Below are 9,915 nucleotides of genomic sequence, written 5' to 3' on the forward strand. Positions count from 1 at the left end.
TTTTCTCTATGCTTCTCTCTCCAGTTTTCATTTTTTCACACGTCTCTGCTTCCTGTACTTCTCTGCTATTTCCGCCTTGATTCATGTAATGAGTCAACAAGGCATGTTGAATTGTGACCTGTCCCAGCTTCCGCCTCTAGCAGAATTGTTTGACTCTTGAGATACCCAAAGTGGATGGGATTCAATGATTCAATGGTTCAATGGTACTTTATTGTCACGTGTACCTAGGTACTGAGAAATGCTACTTTTTGCATACAACCCAGTAAAACCATATAGCAAATCTCACCTAAGCAGTACACAAGTGTCGCCACTCATCTGGCACCGACAAAGTTGCAAAAGTTCACCAAACTCTGCTGCCTGTTGCCGCACGTGGCAGCAGGAGCCCCCTCCAGCCCCTTCCCCCAAACCCGCCAGGTCCCCCTTTGTTCTCAGCAGCTCCCCCACAGGGTCAGGGTCAGGAGTTAATGCATGGATATGTGATGGGAGGGAATGAGGAAACCAAACATGGGCGATGTATTAGGATATTTAACTCTTGAAACCAGATCAATAGAAAGTTAACCAATAAAACCCTGTTGATCACTGGTTTGTTTTGACCCAGTTGTCAGCTCTAGTCCAGTGCTTGGCTCATCACCTGCCAAATCCCTGATATGCTGCTCAATGTCAGGAACACTAGCAGCAGAAGAATAAGCGGTTCATTACGTACCCTGTAAATGCTGACTATCAAGAGTTTGGTTTTGGATGTAAGTGGAATTCCTGGCACATAGCCATTGTTATTAAATGCAATCACAAAGGTGAGCATTATGGATTTGGGTTTGCTGCACCTACCAAATGCAGACTGGGAAGGAAAAAAAGGCATTGTATAGCACATTGCTGCAACTTAAGAGAAAATCTGTAGTTAATTTTGAGCATTATCGTGTTTTGTTAGTGAATGCTCTGAAGTCTGAATGCTCCGTCTGCAGTTGTACAGGGCCCTAGTGAGACCACACCTGGAGTATTGTGTGCAGTTTTGGGTCTCCAAATTTGAGGAAGGACATTCTTGCTATTGAGAGAGTGCAGCGTAGGTTCACGAGGTTAATTCCCAGGATGGTGGGACTGTCATACGCTGAGAGAATGGAAAGGCTGGGCTCGTACACTCTGGAGTTTAGAAGGAGGGGATCTTATTGAAACATATACGATTGTTAAGGGATTGGACCCACTAGAGGCAGGAAACATGTTCCCGATGTTGGGGGAGTCCAGAACCAGGGGCCACAGTTTAAGAATAAGAGGTAAGCCATTAGTAAGTGATTGGAAACTAAATATTCCAGGATTTCGTTGCTTCAGGTGTGATAGAATTGGAGGGCAAGAGGTGGAGGTGTTGGATTGCTTGTCATGGAAGATATTACAGCAGTGCTTTGGCAGGATAGATTACAGGGCTTGTCTAGGGAGGCTATTTGGGTGGAACTGAGAAATGGGAAAGGGGTAGCAACACTTATAGGGGTGTATTATAGACCGCCAAATGGGGAACGAGAATTGGAAGAGCAAATATGTAAGGAGATTGCAGATATTAGTAGTAAGCATAAGGTAGTGATTGTGGGAGATTTCAATTTTCCACACATAGACTGGGAAACATTCTGTAAATGGGCTGGATGGTTTGGATTTTGTAAAATGTGTGCAGGATAGTTTTTTGCAGCAATACATAGAGGTTCCTACTAGAGAAGGGGCGGTGCTGGACCTCCTGTTAGGAAATGAGACAGGTCAGATGGCAGAGGTATGCGTTGCGGAACAGTTCGAGTCCTTAGTGACCTCCTCACCTCTGCTGACACCGGTTCCCTCAACATCCTCATCCTCCTCGACCTGAGTGCAGCCTTCGATACCGTGAGCCATAACATTCTGCTCACCAGACTCAAAGACCTCGGTATCGAAGGTACTGCACTCAGCTGGTTCCATTCCTACCTTTCCAACAGATCCCACTTCATCTCTCTCCATAACCACACCTCTGCTACAGCCACAGTCACTCAAGGCGTTCCCCAAGGCTCCGTACTCGGCCCCCACCTCTTCATCATCTACATCCCCCCCCTTGGTCAGATACTCCGCCACTTCAACCTGGACTTCCACTGTTACGCCGATGACACCCAGATCTACTTCATAACCAAATCCCCCCCCCCCCCTCTCCCATATCAACTCCTGGTTGTCAGCTATAAAAACCTGAATGCAACATAACTTCCTCAAACTCAACAGCGATAAAACAGAATTCCTCCTCATAGGCTCCAAATCCACACTCAGCAAAATCAATAACCCCACTCTCACCATCGACGGCACCACTGTCTCCCCATCTCCCCAGGCCCGCAACCTTGGCGTGATCTTTGATTCCACCCTCTCCCTTGAACCTCACATCCGCCATGTCATTAAAACCTCCTTCTTTCACCTCCGCAACATCGCCAAAATCAGACCCTCTCTCACACCCCCCGCTGCTGAAAGACTCATCCATGCCTTCATCTCCTCCCGCCTGGACTACTGCAACTCACTTCTCCTTGGCATCAGCTCCAGCTACATCCGACCGACTCCAACTGGTCCAGAACGCAGCCGCCCGACTCATCACCCACACCAAATCCTGGCATCACATCACTCCAGTCCTCAAACAACTTCACTGGCTTCCCATCTCCCACCGGATCAACTACAAAATCCTGGTCCTCACCTACAAAGCCCTCCACCATCTGGCCCCCCCATATCTCACTGACCTCCTCTCCCCCTACCAACCCTCACGGTCCCTCAGATCCACATCAGCCGGTCTCCTCTCCATCCACAAATCCAACCTCCGCAGTTTTGGGGACAGAGCCTTCTCCAGGGCAGCTCCCAGGCTCTGGAACTCCCTCCCCCAACTGATCCGCAATGCTGAGTCCCTCACCATCTTCCAGTCCTGCATCAAGACCCATCTCATCACCTCTGCCTATCCTTAGCCCCACGTCCCCCTCCCTTTTCATCTGTGCTTGAATTGGTGCTCATTTTTTTTGGTTTGTTTTGTTTTGTTTTTGTTTTTGTCTTTGTTTTTTGCCTTGCCTTGTAAAGCGGCTTGTAAAGTCCCTGAATTCAATTTATTATTATTATTATTACAATACCATTAGTTTCAATATAATTATGGTAAGGGTCAGAACTGGATCTAGGGTTGAGATTTTTAATTGGAGAAAGGCTAACTTTGAGGAGATGCGAAAGGATTTTAAAGGAGTGAATTTGGACATTTTGTTTTATGGGAAAGATGTGGAAGAGAAATGGAGGACATTTAAAGGGGAAATTGGATTAGTAAGTATGCAGATGATACTAAGATAGGTGGTGTTGTGGATAATGAAGTAGGTTTTCAAAGTCTACAGAGAGATTTATGCCAGTTGGAAGAGTGAGCTGAAAGATGGCAGATGGAGTTTAATGCTGATAAGTGTGAGGTGCTACATCTAGGCAAGACAAATCAAAATAGGACGTACATGGTAAATGGTAGCGAATTGAGGAATGGAGTTAAACAGAGGTATCTAGGAATAACTGTGCACAGTTCCCTGAAGGTGGAATCTCATGTAGATAGGGTGGTAAAGAAAGCTTTTGGTGTGCTGGCCTTTATAAATCATAGCATTGAGTATAGAAGTTGGGATGTAATGTTAAAATTGTACAAGGCATTTGTGAGGCCAATTCTGGAGTATGGTGTACAATTTTGGTCGCCTAATTATAGGAAGGATGTCAACAAAATAGAGGAGATTTACTAGAATGTTGCCTGGGTTTCAGCAACTAAGTTACAGAAAAAGGTTGAACAAGTTAGGTCTATATTTCTTTGGAGCGCAGAAGGTTAAACGGGGACTTGATAGAGGTCTTTAAAATGATGAAAGGGATAAACAGAGTTGACATGGATAAGCTTTTCCCACTGAGAGTAGGGAAGATTCAAACAAGAGGACATGACTTGCGAATTAAGGGACAAGTTTAAGGGTAACATGAGGGGGAACTTCTTTACTCAGAGAGTGGTGGCTGTGTGGAATGAGCTTCCAGTGAAGGTGGTGGAGGCAGGTTCAATTTTATCATTTAAAAATGAATTGGATAGTTATATGGACGGGAAAAGAATGGAGGGTTATGGTCTGAGTGCAGGTAGATAGAACTAGGGGAGAATAAGTGATCGGCACGGACTAGAAGGGCCGAGATGGCCTGTTTCCATGCTGTATTTGTTATATGGTTATATGGTTATATGGTTATTTAGAATGGAGACGAGGAACTTTTTCTCACAGAGAGTGGTGAGTCTGTGGAATTCTCTGCCTCAGAGGGCGGTGGAGGTCGGTTCTCTGGATGAGAGAGAGCTAGATAGGGCTCTTAAAGATAGCAGAGTCAGGGGATATGGGGAGAAGGCAGGAACGGGGTACTGATTAGGGATGATCAGCCATGATCACATTGAATGGCAGTGCTGGCTCGAAGGGCCGAATGGCCTACTGCACCTATTGTCTATTGTCTATTGTCTTGCCCCTGATCCACACTCAAACTTCATTCACTCAACTTCTCATCACATTCCCTAATACCTTTGGTTAATAGCAATATATTGGAAAGTGTGAAGCGTAATGGAGAGGAGCTCCATGATGAAAATAATTTACACAAATCTCTATTGAGACCTTTGCAGTGACATCACGTGTGCTGTACTCAAGATGAACACCAACTCATGTTGCTAGGATACCATTACAATAAAAGATTTTTTGAGCAGAGCTGAATCTGCCAAAAACCATGCGCAGCTCTCGTGGCCTACATTACTAAGAGGGTGCTATTATCTCTGTAGCAACAAATCACAATAATATAGTTATTAACATTAAAATTCATGTTGATGATATTACCAAATGAGTGCTCTGCTATAGACATTATTAAACTGACATTTTGGTGTCTCTAGTTAACCTTGGAAATTTTAACATGGGTACTAACTGCATCCAAAACAGTGCTTTCCAGTATCCCGAGAATTTTTCTTTTTAAACTTTTTGTTAGGGCAGACAGTTGTGAATGGCGGAACAATACAGCAAGTTATTGGAGCCTTCTGGAGCCTTGACGTGTAAAATGGACGATAAAGTTTCAGTTACATTTTATACAGTGCTCTGGATTTCTTTGGCCTTAATGTTGAATGAATATACAAGCCCACATGTTACTGACTGGGTCGTGTTCATTTCCACACCATCACACAAAGCTAGAATCTACTCATGAGGATCTCTCAATTGGCCGGAAATTTCACACAATTCAATGTAAAGATTTGTTGCTGTTCATGTTGATATTCTGCACTTCAAACTGAAGTCTGCAAATGGGTTAAAAAACGCAGTAGCTTTTGTACACATTTTCATCCTAATGCGTTCCTCAATTCTTTACGACATTACTTGCAAATGTCGTCACATTGCGTAAATCTGTGGGAGATTTCTGAGAGAATAATGCTCCAGACCTTTGATGAATAGCTTATTGGTAGCTTCTCAGTCATGAACTTATCGTTTTCCCTAGTGTGCTGAGCTGTATTTTTGGTGCTATTCACGAAGCAGTTGACTTTTTGACCTTAAATATCGAGCTGCTCCAACTGCTTCTCATTTGGCTTCACAGGCGGATTCCCTGTAGAAGAAACATATGTACATTTAAATAGCCCATGAGATTCAATGTCCTTTAACACTCCCCTCCCCTTCATCCACTAAACGTTCTTTAGCCAGTTCCACACTTTGTAACGGAGACGAGGAAACACTTTTTCACACAGAGAGTCGGGAGTCTGTGGAATTCTCTGCCTCAGAGAGCGGTGGAGGCAGGTTCTCTGGATGCTTTCAAGAGAGAACTAGATAGGGCTCTTAAAAATAGCGGAGTCAGTGGATATGGGGAGAAGGCAGGAACGAGGTACTGATTGGGGATGATCAGCCATGATCACATTGAATGGCGGTGCTGGCTCGGAGGGCCAAATGGCCTCCTCCTGCACCTATTGTCTATTGTAACTATGTATCCCTCTTGGGGTCACATCTGTCTCTTTCCAACAATCGGCCTATCAGATAAGCTCCTTGCTTGAGGTCATCTTTTGCCAGCCCTGATTTGTCCTGTTTTTCTTGCTTCCAGTTTTTCCCCACTACAATCAGTCCAAAGAAGGGTCCCGACGAGAGTCACTTGTCCATTTTCTCCAGGGGTGCTGCCTGGCCCGTTGAGTTACTCCAGCATTTTGTGTCTATCTCTGAAAGCACCCTTTTTATTCCTACTCCTTGTATTCTTGGGGTTCTTATGACTCAACTGATATTTGTATTTTCCCTCCAGGAAGGCCACTTCCCCACTCCGACCCTCATGCTAACTGCCACAGAGTGCAAGGGTCAATCAAAGGAGAAAGAATCATAGAGTCATACAACATGGTAACAGATCCTTTGATCCAACTCATCCAAACCCACCAAGATCCCCCATCTAAGCTGGTCCCAAAAGATAGACACAAAGTGTTGACGGTACCCCCGTTCGTTACGGAGCTGGAGCTGGAGCTGCCGTCTGTGAAGGAATCCCCGTTCCAGCGCAGGTTCGCAGAAACAGCAGGTACAGCACGCACAGTACCTGGAAACAAAGGAGAGGCCTCCGTTGTGTCCGGAAACATGGCCGATGGGCAGGACTTCAGGTCAGACTGAAGCGCAGGGGACTTCGGCCCCCAGTCCCTACTATCCTACTGGCCAATGTACAGTCCCTTGAAAACAAAGTGGAGGACTTAAGGGCAAGGCTGCTTTATCAAAGGGAGCTGAAGAAATGCTCTGTGTTTTGTTTCACAGTGACATGGATCACCCCCAGCTCCCCAGACTCAGCGGTCCAGCCTGAAGGGTTCTCCATCCACCGCATGGACCGTACGCAAGCATCTGGGAAAGGGAGAGGGGGGGGCATCTGCCTCATGGTCAACTCTGCGTGGTGCTCAGACGTGGCAGTCCTGTCCAACTCCCGCTCTCCACAACTCGAACATCTGGCGGTGAAGTGCCGTCCCTTCTACCGACCAAGGGAATTCACCTCCATTATCCTGACCGCGGTCTACATCCCACCCCAGGCAGATGTCCGTCTGGCACTGGAGGAGCTGCACGCCGTGGTCAACAAACACCAGATGTCTTACCCCGAGGCATTTACCACCATTGCTGGGGACTTCAATAAGGCGAACCTCAAGAAATCACTCCCTACCTTCCACCAACATGTCTCCTACTGCACCACACTCTTCTGTGGACCAAACACCCCTCGACCACTGCTGCACCACCATCACAAATGCCTATCGTTCTATCCCTCGCCCTCACTTCGATAAATTTGACAATATCGCGGTGCTGCTTCTTCCTGCCTACAGGCAGCTATTGAAGAGCGTACCGCCAGCGGTGAGGACAGTACAGAGCTGGTCGGGGGGGAGGGAGGGGGGAGGGGCAGAGGAACAACTACAGGACCGTTTGGAGTCTGTAGACTGGGCAATGTTCAAGGACTCGGCAACGGACTTGACCGAATATGCCACAGTCGTTACAGACTTCAGAAAGAAATGTGTGGAGGACTGCATCCCTACAAAAACCTTCTGTGTGTTTCCCAATCAAAAACCTTGGATGAACTTTGAGATCCACACTCTTTTGAAGGTAATCATAAAAGGCCAAAAGGGACTTCTGCTCCAAATTGGAGTATGAGACAGATGTTCGGCAGCTGTGGCGGGGCCTGAATGCAATCACAAGGCAAAACCAGGAGGCAGCTCGAATGTCGGCGAAACATCATTCCCTGATGAGCTCAATGCGTTTTACGCACGCTTTGATAGGGAAAGCACTGATGTGCCTTCCCGAGCCCCCATTCGCTGTGATGGCATTTCAGTCTCAGTCACAGGAAATCACTAGTACAGGTGCACAACCTTTTATCCGAAAGCCTTGGGACCAGACACTTGTTGGATTTCGGACATTTTCGGATTTCCGAATGGAAGATTTTTAGCGTAGATTAGGTAGGTAGCGCGGGCGGCTTGAAAAGTCTGGAGCGACTGCCTCCTCCCCGGAGACCGGGGAATCATTGTAAATCATTGCATAAATGTTAGTCAGTTAGTTTGGAGGGATTTTATGTGGTGGGGTGGGTGGGTGAAGGGGAAACTTTAATTCTTAGTCCCCTACCTGGTCGGCGATTCCCAACATTCGCGGAGCTGGGGGCTCCGTCCGGCCGCGGGCGGCGCCGGTTGGAGCTCCGACCCCGGCAACTCTACCCCTGGCTGCGAGGCGCTCCAAATCCAGCGCCACCCGCGGTCGGACGCCCCCCACCCCAGCTCCGCGAATGTTGGGAGAAGGCGGCCTCCGCGCCCTGGAGCTTACCGCACAGCGACCCGGTAAGGCATTGCCCACTTCCCGCTGGTATCCCAGCGCTGCGACGCCGCCGACTCCCAACATTTGCGGAGCTGGGGTGGGGGGCGTCCGGCCGCGGGCGGCGGTGGATTTGGAGCGCCTCGCAGCCAGGGGTAGAGTTGCCGGGGTCGGAGCTACAACCGGCGCCGCCCGCAGCCCCAGCGGCCACAGCGCTGCGGAGCTTACTGCACGGCGACCCGGTAAGGCATTGACCGCTCCCCGTCTCTCCGACCAGGTAGGGGACTAAGAATTAAAGTTTACCCCTTCAACCCCCCCTTCACATAAAAGCCCTCCAAACTAACTGACTAACATTTAAGCAATGATTTACAGATGTTTAAGTGTCTCCCCGGTCTCCAAGGAAGAGGCAGCCGCTACAATAGTACAGACCTGGGTTGACCGTGGGTCGTTTCGGGTCAAGTTTGGCGCCAAACGCGAGCTTTGGTGTGTAGACGACATCCTGGAAAAAATGGCCGGTTTTCGGAGTTTTTCGGTTTCCGGAACACCGGATAAAAGGTTGTGCACCTGTAGATGGATTTCAAATGATGGCACATAATTTCAAGAAACAGGGCCGATCATTTGAAATTGATGTACACATGACATTTATTTTCTTTGCAACTGCACAGTGGCACTGCAGTAGAGTTGCTGCCTTATAGCTCTAGAGACCAGGTTCGATCCTGACTATGGGTGCTGTCTGTACAAAGTTTATACAATTTTCCCTATAACTGTGTGGGATTTCTCTGGGTGCTCAGGTTTCCTCCCACACTACAAATATGTATAGGTCTGCAGGTTAATTGGCTTTGGTAAAGTGCTGTAAATTGTCAGTGGTGTGTAGATTGTGCCAGGGTATGGATGAACGGAATGGGCGCGGACTCAGTGGGACAAAGAGCCTGTTTCAGAGCTGTATCCCTGTATCTCAAGTCTAAAGGATGGTGAATCTCTGGAATTGTCTGTCCCGGAGAATTCTGAAGGCCGGCTCATTGGAAGTATTTAAATCGAACATATGTTTATTTTTGAAATAAAAGGGAAAGTGAGGGGATTTATGGGCCTGTCCCACTTGGCGATATTTTAGGCAACGGCCGGCGACTGTAATAGTGTAGCAGGTCGCCGAAAAACCAGCGACAACCTACGTCATCCTGGTGACAACCTACGATGGTACCTACATCAGGAGAGGTCAAGCTATGCTCATTGGCGCCAAACCCACATGTTGAAAATTTAGCGGTGACCAGAAAGACGCTACGACTTTTTGCGCGACTGAGGGGACTGAACCTGGCGACCACTGGTGAACACTAGTCGCCTGTAGTTGCCTAAAAAATCGCCTAAGTGAGTCAGGCCCATTGGGATCTGGTGGAGCCGAGTAGTTGTTGGCTTTGGTTAGGTCAGCAATGATCATTTTCACAGTAGGGGCTGGTGTGGAAGACTCGGTGGCCAACTCTGCTGCTATTTTCTTGACTGCTTCTTTGCTCCTCCTTCCATTTTAACACAGCTCCACCTGCCAAGCTTTCCACTATCAAAGGGAGCCAAGGAGAAATGTCTCTTCATCTACGCTTCAACCTTCTTTCCTTTAACATAGCAACATAAAAACATAGAAAATAGGTGCAGGAGTAGGCCA

The sequence above is a fragment of the Leucoraja erinacea genome, chromosome 2, assembly GCF_028641065.1.
Source record: "Leucoraja erinacea ecotype New England chromosome 2, Leri_hhj_1, whole genome shotgun sequence".
Lineage (NCBI taxonomy): Eukaryota > Metazoa > Chordata > Chondrichthyes > Rajiformes > Rajidae > Leucoraja > Leucoraja erinaceus.